Consider the following 13,178-nt stretch of genomic DNA (forward strand, 5'->3'; position numbering starts at 1 on the left):
AAATTTTATTGCATATAGGTTTTTGAAGTAGGACCTGACGTTTCCTTAGATTTTCTCAGTGTCTGTTATGTCCTCCTTTTCATTTCTGATCTTGTTGATTTTGACGGTATCTTTTTACTTAGTTTGGCTAAGGGTTTGTCTATCTTGTTGATTTTCACAAAGAACCAGCTCTTAGTTTCATTGATTCTTTGAATTGTTCTCTTTGTTTCTAATGTATTGATTTCAGCTCTGAGTTTGATTATTTCCAGCTGGCTAATCCTCTTGGGTGTGTCTGCTCTTTTTTTTTTTTTTTCTGGTGCTTTCAGGTTCAGTTGCTTGTATGAGATGCCACAAATTTCTTTATGAAGGCACTTGGTGCTATGAACTTTCCTTTTAGCACTGCTTTCATTGTGTCCTATAAGTTTGTGTAAATTGTACCTTCATTTTCATTAAGTTCTAGGAAGTCCTTAATTTCTTCCTTATTTCCTGCCTAACCCACGTGTCATTGAGTAGAGAGTTGCTCAGTTTCCATGTGTGTGTAGGTTTTTGTTATTTCTGTTATTGTTGAGGTCTAGTTTTAGACCATGGTGGTCTGATATGATACAAAGGATTATATTGATCTTCTTGTATCTGTTGAAGCTTGCTTTGTGCCTGATTATATGGTCAATTTTTGAGAAGGTTCCATGAGGTGCTGAGAAGAAGGTACATTTGTGTTTGGGTGAAAGGTTCAGTAGACATCTATTATGTCTATTGATTTAAGACCTTTGTAACTGTCATTACTTTTCTTTTTATCTCCTGTCTTAATGATATCTTCTTTGGCAAGAGTGGGGTGTTGAAGTCCTCCACTATTAAGGTGTTGGGATCAATGTATGATTTAAGCTTTAATAATGTTTCTTTGACAAATGCAGGAGCTCTTCTGTTTGGTACATAGATGTTCAGGGTTGTGATGTCCTCTTGGTGGATTTTTCCTTTGATGAGAATAAAGGGTCTCTCTCCATCTCTTGTGATTAATTTTGGTTAAAAGTCTATTTTATTAGATATTAGAATGGTGATTCCAGCTTGCTTCTTGTGTCTGTTTTCTTGGAAAATCTTTTTCTAGCCCTTTGTTCTGAGCTAGTCTCTATATTTGTTGCAGTGGTGTTTTTTGTGAATGCAGCCACAATGTCGGATCCTGTTTCTGCAACCACTATGTTAGTCTGTGTCTTTTTATTGAAAAGTTCAGCCCATTGATGTTAATACATATTTTTGAGCAATGATTGTTTATTTCTTTTATTGTGGAGTTGGTGGTGATTGTGTGTGTGTGTGTGTGTGTGTGTGTGTGTTTCTTTATTTTACCTTTTAAATGTGATGTCTTTATCTTATTTTTTTGGGTGTATTTGATCTTGTTGGCTTGAAGTTTTCTTTCTAGTATCTTCTGTAGGGCTGGATTGCTGCATATATATTGTTTAAATTCAGTTATGTAGCAGAATATTTTGTTTTCTCCATCAATGTTGATTGAAAGTTTTGGTGGATATAGTAGTCTTGGTTGGCATCTATGATCTCTAATCTTCTGCATGATATCCATCCAGGCCCTTCTAGCTTTCATGTTTTCTGTTGAGAAGTCTGGTGTGATTCTAATAGGTTTGCCTTTACTTGGGCTTTTTCCTTGCCACTTTTAATACTTTTTTCTTTGTTCTGTAGATTTTGTGTTTGGATTATTATGTGGAAGTAAGTCTTTCTTTTCTGGTCTAGTCTGTTTCATGTTCTGTAATCCTCTGATAAAGAACATCTCTTTCATAAGGTTGGGGAAATTTTCTTCTATGATAGTCTCGAAAATATTTTCTGGACCTTGGGGCCTGGAATCTTTTTTTTTTGTCTATTCCTATTATTCTCAAGTTTCTGTGGGGGACCTTCTGGCACCTTGCTGACTCCAGAATTCTTGGCATCTGACCTGACTTGGCTTAATGACCTACTGCTTGGATACAATAGTGCATTCCTGGCTGACCTGAGGCTTTTGATAAGGTCATCTTCTTAAAACACCTTAAACCCTCCTCCCTCCTCAGGGCTTCTCAAGTAACACTTCTGAGGAACTTTCCAAACTGCCGGGAGCCAAAGCTATCTATGGAAGCCAAAGCCAAAGCTATCTAGTGAAGACAAAGGTATCTAGGGAAGACAAAGTCAATTAGTGAGCCAAGGCTATCTATGGAAGCCAAAGTCTAAGCTATCTAGTGGAGACAAAGATAGTTACTGAAGCCAAAACCAAGTAGAGAGCAAAGGTCATTTAGTGGAGACCTAAAGCTATGTAGTGAAAGAGTTATCTAGACCCTAAATCATGGGTGATAGATTGTGAGGACATCCTTTGTTAGAGCATCCGTAGATATCTTAAGAGCACATCCTTATGGTATCTTGCAGGTACAATAGTTAATCCATGAAAGCACTCTTCCTATTTCCTGCAGCAGTAGATTAACCTTCCCCATTTCTTGCCTTCTCCCTATATAAGTTGAATAAAAATTTCTAATAAACGGAAGCCTTGATCAGACAAACAGACTTGGCTTTCATTCCTGCATCTCTTGTCCCTACCCCCCCCCCATTCCTTCCATTCTCCTACTTTAGGAACCCCGTTGAAGCCCCACAGGACGGGGCATACCAAACCACCATTATTAGCCAATCCTGTCATTCCTCTGGTGGGCCATCCTACTCTCTTAGTAACCCTGCCAAAGGCAATTACATTCCTTCTGCTCTGCCTATAAAGTTGTATGAAAAATTCAAATAAATGGAGACCTTGATCAGAGAAACTGTCTTGGTCTTCATTTCTCAAGCCTCTCGTCCCACTCCATTCTTACCCCCTCTCTTAGGGTCTTGTTCGTCTGACCTGCAGGCTGGGTCAGGTTTCATCTTTTCATGGTGTCATTCATTTCTTGGATGTTTTGTCTTTGTAACTTTTCTGAAATTATTTTTTCTTTGAGAGATATATCAGTTTCTGCAACTGTATCTTCAGTGCCTGAGACTGTCTCTTCCATCTCTTATATTCTTTTGGTGATGCTTATCTTTGTGGTTCCTGATCTCTTCTCTAAATTCTCCAGCTTCAAGGTTTTCTTTGTTTGTGTTTTATTTATTGATTCTAATTCTGTTTTTATATCCTGCACCATTTCCTTCATCTGTTTGAGAGTGTATTCCTGTCTGTCCATGATGTCTTCTAATTTTGTTAATTTCCTCTTTTTGTGCCTCAAATAACTGCATAGTTATAGATTTAAGATCATTTTCCTGTGTTTCAGATGCAATAGAATATCCATTGATTTGTGGAGATTCTCATGAAATCATGATGTCCTGGATTTTGTTACCTGTATTCTTATGCTGGCCTCTAGCCGTCTGGTTTTCTGTAACTTTGACTGATTTATTTTTGGAGCCTGTACTGCAGACTCGATCCACCTGTCTCTGGAGTCTTGAGTAACCTCCCCTGGATTCATTCTCTCTGCTGGCTCATAGTTTGTGACTTGGCTAGCTGGGGCACAGAAGAGTGATCTCTGTGTCTAGAGCTGCTCCGGTGTCCAATAGGAGTCTCCAAGTTGTATCCCTAGTAAGGGGAACAGGGGTTGTCTCTGGCATGAATTCAGTGACAGGCTCTTTGATCACCTCCCCTTGAGGGGTGCAGCCTTGGCAGGCCACAGAGGAAGAGAATGCAACCAGTCATTATGAGACCTGATAGGCTAAGTTGAAATAGAAGGGAGAAGGACCTCCCCTATTAGTGAACTAGTGGTGGAGCATAGGGGAAGAAGAGGGAGGAAGGATTGGATTTGGAAGAGACAAGGGAGGGGTCCACAGATGGGATACAAATTGAATAAATTGTAATAAATGATAATAAAAATAAAAAAGAAGGTGAACGATGGTGTTTGGGTCTTAGGTCTGTCTGAGCTCTGCTGAATTCACTGGCTGTACTGGCCTCATTGTTTCCAACCCAGGTGGGCTAGGGTACTGGGAAACAGGCAGAAAGATCTCCAAGCCTAGAGCTGTTCTAATGCCCCACAAGCCTTCTTGGAGAGGAGGACAATGGAACTTGGGTCAAGTGCCTAGCTCAGCTCCACTGGGTTCTATGTCTGTGCTGGGCCTGTTGATTTTGGACTACGTAAGTCAGGCTTCTGGGACACTGGCAGATAGATCTCTTTGCCTATATCTGCTCCAGTGTCCCACAGGCTTCCCTTAGATGGTGGGGAATGGATCCTTGATCACAAGCCTAGCTCAGCTCCACTGTGTTCACTGTTTGTGTTGTGCTGGCTGATTCTGACCTGGGTGAACCAGGCAGGAGAGGAGTAGGCAGAATGGAGCCCTGCCTCCCCCACATTACCGGAATGTATGGCCTCCACTGGGCTATGAGAGTAAGCACCACTAGGAGCTGCAAGCAAGAAGGTATCCACAGGACGTTGAGTGTGGTCCTTGGGTTTGGAAACAAGAGCCCCTATTACCCAGAAGGTGTCAACAGGAGTGTGAGAGTGAGCACCCAGGTCTGGAGTCCACCCACAGTACAGGAAGGTATTCACTCCACAGGCAGTTAGAGGGAGTGCTAAAGGTCAGAGCTGCCTGGCTCTGGTTCCTGGAAGATATCCACAGGACGTGGGCTTAGGCATTGGGTGGCCTAAAGCTGCAGGGTCAGACTCCATGTGCTCTGCTGCTGCATGTCCAGGAAGGTATCCACAGATGGTGTGTTTGGGTAGGTGAGTGGTGTGAAGGTGCAGGGTAGGAGGGCCTCCCACCTCTGCGGGCACCTCTGCTGCCAGTCCCTGGAATATATCCACAGATGGTGAGTTTTGGAGAGTGGCCTAGGGTTGCAGAGTCAGAGGCCAGTTGCTGCTGGTCCCAGGAAGGTAGCTCCAGATGGTGAGATTGGGCAGGTAGTCCCGGTCTGTGGTAGTGCTGGGCAGAAGCCTGAGGATTTTTCCTGTTATTAGCCTTGTGGACTGAAGATGGACCTTCAAGTATCTTTGTGGATTCTTCTCTCACCTGAGAAGCACAGACATCAGGGTTTTGGGGTTCACAGTACAGCCTGCCAGTCATCCTGCGCTCACTGCTGAGCTGTTGTTCAGATACTCTTCATGGTCCGGGCTGTTATCCAGGATAGCTCCTAATTTTTGTTATATCTTGCCATTGGCTTGGTTTGTTCTTTTTCTTCCATTGGTTTTTTGTTTGTTTGTTTGTTTTTTTTATCATGTCATTAATTCAGTTAGTTTTGCACTTTCTGTGATCTTAATACAGATACCTATTATAGCTATAAGATTTCCTAGTACAGAGCTAAATAACTCAAGAAGTTAAACAGCAACAAATCAAGTAGTCCAATTAAAAAATAGGGTACAGAGCTAAATACAGAGCTAAATGTTTCTCTAGCCAATGGCAGAGAAACACTTAAAGAAATGTTCAACTCCCTTAGTCATCAGGGAAATGCACATGCTGGAGAGGTTGTGGAAAAAAGGGAACCCTCCTCCACTGCTGGTGGGAATGTAAATTTGTACAACCAATCAATCTGGCACTTTCTCAGACAATTGGGAATAGTGCATCCTCAATATCCAGCTATACCACTCTTAGGCATATATCCAAAAGACACTCAAGTATACAACAAGGACATTTGCTCAACCATGTTTGTAGCAGCTTTATTTGTAATAGCCAGAAGCTGGAAACAACTCAGATGCCCCTCAACTGAGGAATGGATACAGAAATTTTGGTACATCTACACAATGGAATATTACTCAGCAATAAAAACAAACAAACAAACAAACAAAAACCCAAGGAAATCATGAAAATTTCAGTTAAATGGTGGGAACTGGAAAAGATCATCCTGAGCGAGGTATCCCAGAAGCAGAAAGCACACATGGTATATACTCACTTATAAGTGGATATTAGATATATAGTATAGGATAAACATACTAAAATCTGTACACCTAAGAAAGCTAAGAAAGAAGGAGGACTCTGGCTAAGATGCTCAATCCCCACCATTCAAAAAGGCAAAGTGGATGGACATCGGAGGAGGGAGAAAACAGGGAACAGGACAGAAGCCTACCACAGAGGGCCTCTGAAAGGCTCTATCCTGCAGGGTATCAAGGCAGATGCTGAGACTCATAGCCAAACTTTGGGCAGAGTGCAGGGAATCTTATGAAAGAAGTTGGAGATAGTAAGACCTGGAGAGGACAGATGCTCCACAAGTAGAGCAACAGATCCAAAAATTTTGGGCACGGGGTCTCTTTTGAGACTAATACTCTAGCCAAGGACCACTCATGGAGATGGCCTGGAACCACTGCACAGAAGTAGCCCATGGCAGTTCAGTGACCAAGTGGGTTCCATAGTAATGGGGACAGGGACTGTCTCTGACATGAACTGATTGGCCTGCTCTTTGATCACCTCCTCCTGAGAGGTGAGCAGCCTTACCAGGCCATAGAGGAAGACAATGCAGCCACTCCTGATGAGACCTAAGAGACTAGGATCAGAAGGAAGGGGAGGAAGACCTCCCTTTTCAGTGGACTGGGGAGGAACTCAGGTAGGATTGGGAGGGGAGGAGGGATACAAAATGAATAAAGTATAATTAATAAAAATACAAATATATTTAAAAAGAGAATTTATCATTGAGCTTCTAGTAAAAGCTTAATATTAAGACAATATATTTCCACATCCTCTCCAGCATGTGTTTTCACTTGAGTTTTTGTTCTTAGCCATTCTGATGGGTGTAAGGTGAAATCTCAGTGTCATTTTTTTTTTTTTCAATGCAGTTTATTCAGGAACTTTGAACAATCCTCGGACCCTGGGGAAAGCCAGCCCACAGCTTAAATAGCCTCTGGGTAGCCAACCCAGGCGTGCCACGTGGGCAATGAAGATAGGTCCACATACACGGAAGCAAGCCAGATCCTCAGCCTTAGCCAAATGTGGAATTGTTCGTGACAGAGAGCACTCACCATCAGGAAGGTGGAAGGCGGAAACCAGCTCCATCTTTAAGGCATAGCATTCCGCAGCTCTCTACAGTTCCCCCTTTTTGTTTTAGACGCATCAGGCAAGAGTAGAGGTCTGATCTCTGATATTAGAAATAAATTGGGACTTTGTACTGATGTTCATTTAGGTGTCATCCACCCAAAGAGCATCAGACCCGTCCGATACCTTTTTCTCAGAGGCGGGACCTGGGGCATCAACCCGCATGCAATCAGACATGCTCTTCTCTGGGTCCAAAGCGGCTGACCCTGAGTGCAGTGCTTAGCCTCGCATCCTGAGCGTAACATTTTAGCTTTTTATGGTATCCAACCATGCTTGGGGAGAATGTCCTGCTTCAATGGCTGTAAAGGCCTGAATGATCATGGCTGCATCACACTGTTGTGAGACTCTAATCTTGCATATATACCACAGGCAAACCAAGGAGACCAACACCAGAAGGCCTGCTAATGCTCCCATGCCCGCCCATTCCTTCAGATGATTCATGGCTGCAGCAATCCATGTTGATAATCCTGTGGCTATTTTGATTTGAATTTCCTTGATGATTAAGGACATTGAACATTTCTTTAAGTGTTTCTCTGCCATTTGATATTCTTCTATTGAGAATTCTCTGTTTAGCTCTGTACCCCATTTTTAATTGGATTAACTAATTTGTGGCTGTTTAACTTATTGAGTTCTTTACATATATGGATATCAGCCCTCTGTCAGATATAGGGTTGGTGAAGATCCTTTCCCAATCTGTAGGTAGTCTTTTTGTTTTGACAAAAGTGTCCTTTGCTTTACAGACTGTCTCAGGTCCCATTTATTGATTGCTGCTCTTAGAGCCTGTGCTGTTGGTGTTCTGTTCAGGAAGTTGTCTCCTGTGCCAATGAGTTCAAGGCTTTTCCCCAATTTTTCTTCTAACAGTTTTAGTGTGTCTGGTTTTATATTTAGGTCTTTAGTTTTGTGCAGGGTGATAATTATGGATCTATTTGCAATTTTCTACATGTTGACATGACAGAGGGCCTGTGAAAGGCTCTACCTTGCAGGGTATCAAAACAGATCCTGAGACTTATAGCCAAATTTGAACGAAGTGCAGGGAATCTTTTGAAAGAAGGAAGAGATAGAAAGATCTGGAGAGGACAGGAGCTCTGCAAGGAGAGCAACAGAACCAAAAAATCTGGGCACAAGGGTCTTTTCTGAGATTGATACTCCAAGTAAGGAACATTCATTGAGATAACCTAGAACCCTTGCACAGATGTACCCCATGGCAATTCAGTATCAAGTGGGTTCCATAGTAATGGGAACAGGGGCTGTCTTTGACATGAACTGATTGGCCTGCTCTTTGATCACCTCCCTCTGAGGGGGGAGCAGCCTGACCAGGCTACAGAGGAATACAATGCAGCCACTCCTGATGAGACCTGATAGATTAGGATCAGATGGAAGGGGAGGAGGACCTCCCTTATAAGTGGACTGGGGGAGGGACACAGGTGGGGAAGAGGGAAGGAAAGTGGGATTAGGAGGGGAGGAGGGAGGGAGCTACAGAGGGGATACAATATAAATAACTGTAATTAATAAAAATGAAACAATAAAAAGAAAGCAGATAAAAAAGACAAAATATTCATGGAGGATTGCCTGAAAGATACATACTTTTTCACAACAATTGCTTCTAAAAGCAGTTAGAAGTCTGCCAACATTATTAGTATCATTTAGTAGTTTTTAAGAATTGGCCAAATCTTAGGTTCCATTTCAGACTTTTTTTATATCAGTGTTTGATCATGAGCTTACCCCTAAAGACACTTTTCCTCCTTCCTTCTAGGACAACCAGTTAAGAAGCTGTTTTGTACTGTGATTTTTTTTTTACAGCTACTAATTTATGGTCCTGTCTAGTATCTGTCTTCTGCATAGTCTTTGTCATGTTATCTGTATTGAAATAAATCGTGTGGTATGGAATCACATATTTTACTCTGGGAAATTTCTTTGAAGGTCTTCTCTGAACTTCTCTCTGACATCTTGTCCACAATGATTTTCTCTCTTCTTCTGACTTTAAGTTATTACTCTTAATGAAATTTCTTGCCAGAATTTTTATTTTTTTTCTATCCATTACAATTTATTCACTTTGTATCCCAGCTGTATCCCCCTCCCTCATACACTTCCAGTCCTACTCTCTTTTTGTCTTCTGCCCCTATGCCCTTCCCTAGTCCACAGATAGGGGAGATCCTCCTCCCTTACAATCTGACCCTAGCCTGTCAGGTCTCATTAGGACTGGCTGCATCCTCTTCCTTTATGGTCTCACAAGGCTGCATTTGCCAGGGGGAGGTAAACAAAAAGCCTTCCACTGTCAGAGACAGCTCATGCTCCCTTTCTGAGCTAATACACATTGAGACTGAGCTGCCTATAGGCTACATACCAGCAGGGGATCTAGGTCTCGACACCTGATCCTTGGTTGGAGCACCAGTCTCTGTAGGCCCCCTCGGATGCAATTTTTTTTTGGCTCTGTTGTTCTCCTTATGGAGATCCTATTTCCTTCAGGTCTTTCTATCCTCCTTCTTTCATAAGATTCCCTGTATTCTCCCCAAGTTTTGGCTATGAGACTCAGCATCTGCTTCAATATCTCACTGGGTAGATTGCATACAACAAGGATAAAATGATCAACTGTATTCATAGTAGCTGTATTTGTAATAGCCAGAAGCTGGAAACAACATATATGTTCCTCAGCTGAGGAATGGATACAGAAATTGTGGTACATTTAACCAATGGAATACTACTCAGCAATTAAAAACAAGGAAATCATGAAATTTGCAAGCAAATGGGTGGAAATAGAGAAAAAATAACCTTGAGTGAGTTAATCCAGAAGCAGAAAGACACACAGGGTATATACTCATTTCTAAGTGGGTATTACCCATATAATAAAGGATAAACATACTAAAATCTATTGTCCTAATGAAGCTAAATAACAAGGAGGACCTTGGAAAAGATGCTTAATCCCCATTCAGAAGGTCAAACAGTATAGATATCAGAAGAGGGAGAAGTCTGGGAACAGGGAAGGAACCTACCACAGAGGGTCTCTGAAAGAACCTACATTGCCATATTCTTAAGGGAAGCCTGTCTCTTTAAGGCTACGTTCAAGTTTTCTCTTATAATGTACTGTTCCTTTTTAATGTACTTCTTCCTCAAGGTCTGATCACGGCCTCCATTTTTCAAAGCATTTTCTCCTAATTAAGCTAATTCTTGAAGGTCAATTAGGTGTACACTGCGTTTCCAAACCAACCCACATGCCATGCCACTCTTTTAATAATCAGAATCTCTATTTAGCAGACATGTCTAAGAACTCTGTGTGCATGAAGGTTTTAGGATCAATGGTTTGGGGGGCTTATAAACTGTGGATTATCCAGGGATGGGCTTCATAAGTCTCTTAATTTATTGAAACTTTGTAAAAAATTTTGAACTTGAGTATATTTTTCTGGAATGTGTAATATATTTTACTCTTATATTAAGCTAGACCATTGGAATGTTTAGTTGTTCTCAATGTGTTGGCAGGCTAATTATTTCCCAGCTTTATTTCCTTGAAATGAGAAACACCATGAAAAACAACTGTCAAAGTACATATTTTACTTACCATTAGATACAAGAGAATATTTTCCATAGATGGTTGCAAAGCTTGCTTGCCAAATAATCATCTGATAAAACTTTAAACTACCTGGGAATATGAATTTTTAACAAATCCTACTGGCTATTTTGATGAAACAACTCCACCAAATAATGAGATGGGAAGTTTCACTAGTGCCTCTTTACTAACATATACAGAGATATTTTCTGAATAACTGAAACACCATTATCATGGATAGTAAAAGTAGGAATGTCATGAGCACACTAGATCAGAAACATAGATAAGCATATTGTGTTTTTCTACAACATCAAAATATATTTAATAACGATACATATTCACAAGTGGTATCAAAGGTAACTATTTGCCACATACTCATTCTTTCCTTGGTAAACCACAGAAGGAAATTCTTTTAATCCTGTCATAATATTAACTATCATAGTATACACTATACAGTAAGTCTATCTATCCATCTATCTATCTATCTATCTATCTATCTATCTATCTATCTATCTTTCTATCTACGTAACTACCTACCTATGAAGATTACAGATTGGCTATAAAGGGTTATAAAGCCATAGCAGAATTCAAGAGGTTTTAGAAGTAGACGATAGAATTGGAAACAGGATCCACATTAATAAGTACCAAACCGATCTAGAGGGGGACAAGATGGCAGTGCCAGGAGAACACTGCATCTGAGGAGCAGGACAACATTTTCCGTATAGCAACCAAGAGACCGAGCCCTGGGCCCTAAAACAATAGCAATCGTGTTTCCCAGGTGAGAGGAAACCCACACGGCGTGGGAATCAGTCGGGTCCACTCTCAAGTCACCCAAGCAGAAACCAGAAGAGATCCCAGATCCTGCAGGCACTAGGTCGCCAGCCCAGAGCCACACGCCTGCATGTCCTGATCAACTTCCCAGGCTGATCGGTGGGCACAAAAAACACCAGAGCCTGGGAGTCCCAGTTGAGAGAAAACCCCACAGGGAAGGAAGGAAACGGTACTGACTTGGGTCTCCCAGTGTTTCCCTGGAACAAGTCTTGCAGACCAGCAGGCAGGAGCCTCCATCACTGAAATGGGCTTTAGCCACAGGCATAGACAGTTGCTGCGTGCCCAGCTTTTCAGCACAGATAGAGCTGTGCGCCCCAGAGCAACAGAGACTAGGAGTCACTATTGGGAGAAATCTTCACAGGGAACAAAACAAAGTGGATGGACTTAGGCCGCCCAGTATATCCCTGGAAAAAGGCCCGCAGACCTGCGGAAAGCAGGGACATGCTGTGCACCAGATAGCCTGCTGTTACCAGGAGAGCGGTACCCACCTGCCACAGATTACCACTTAGTTACTGGGGCACAGAGCCCCAACATCAAACCTACAGAAGCCCGTAATCCCGGAGATCAACCCCCAGATACTGCTCCAAGGGGCAACCAGTTATCCCTAACAAAACCGACCAAACCACAGGGCACATAGGTTACAGCAGCAGATCACTAAATTTACAGCAAGAAAGCCAGAAGCAGGGCAGCTGTCTTCAGGACTTTGCTGGGTGAGAGGAGAGCTGTCTTGACTAATCAGGACCACAGTTACCACTCAGGTCTCTACGCCTGAGGTAAGCAGTGGCAACTCCTGAAAAACACCGGCCATCCAGTGACTATATCCAAAAAGCTGAGAAGGCTTCCTTCAGGAAAAACCATCTTCCTGCCAAGGGGGTTCTCTCCACCACAGGATTCCAGGGACCACCAGAAACTAACTCCAAACACCTACAATAGCCCAATGGGTAGAGGCCAGCATAAAAGCTCAACCAACAAAAAAGACAGAGCAATATGGCATTTCCAGAACCCAGTTATCCAGGGGCAAGTAGCCCTGGACACCCCAGGATAATTGAAATTAAAGAAAATGACCTAAAACCTATGCTCTTTTTAGAGGATAACAGAGGAAACAAATAAAATGCGTAAAGACCTAGAAGAAGATAAACTCAAACAGATTATGGCCATCTGTAAAGAAATAGAAGATGAAAACAAAAAAGATTATGGCCATCTGTAAAGAAATACAAGAAGTTGCAGCCAAACAGTTTGTGGGCTTTAGAGAGGAAATGCTTAAATCACTGAAAGAAATAAAAGAAACAGAGGATTGTTCACACAAACAGCTGAAGGAATTGACGGAAAAACAGGAAAATACAGTCAGACAGGGGAAGGAAATCAACAAAGTGGCTCAAGACCTGAAGATAAAATTGGAAAAATTAAAAAAAACACAAATGGAGGAAATTGTGGAGAGAAAGAACTTAGGGAAGAAAGCAGGAACTACAGAGGTTAGCATAACCAATAGACTACAAGAGATGGAAGAAAGAATCTCAGGTGTGGAAGAAACAATGGAAGAAATCGATGTATCTGTCAAAGAATATGTTAAATCTAAAAAATTCCTGACACAGACCGTCTAAAACATTCAGGACAACATAAAAAGATAAAACCTAAGAATAATAGGAATATAGGAAAAAGAAGATTCCCTGCACCAAGGCCCAGAAAATATTTTCAACAAAACCATTGAGGAAAATTTCCCCAACATAAAGGAGAGGCCAATAAGAATACAAGAAGCCTACAGAACACCCAATAAATTAGACCAGAAAAGAAAATTCTCCCTCCACATAATAATCAATACAGTAAGTATACAGAACAAAGAAAA

Source organism: Meriones unguiculatus, chromosome X, assembly GCF_030254825.1.
Source record: "Meriones unguiculatus strain TT.TT164.6M chromosome X, Bangor_MerUng_6.1, whole genome shotgun sequence".
In the NCBI taxonomy this organism is placed as follows: domain Eukaryota; kingdom Metazoa; phylum Chordata; class Mammalia; order Rodentia; family Muridae; genus Meriones; species Meriones unguiculatus.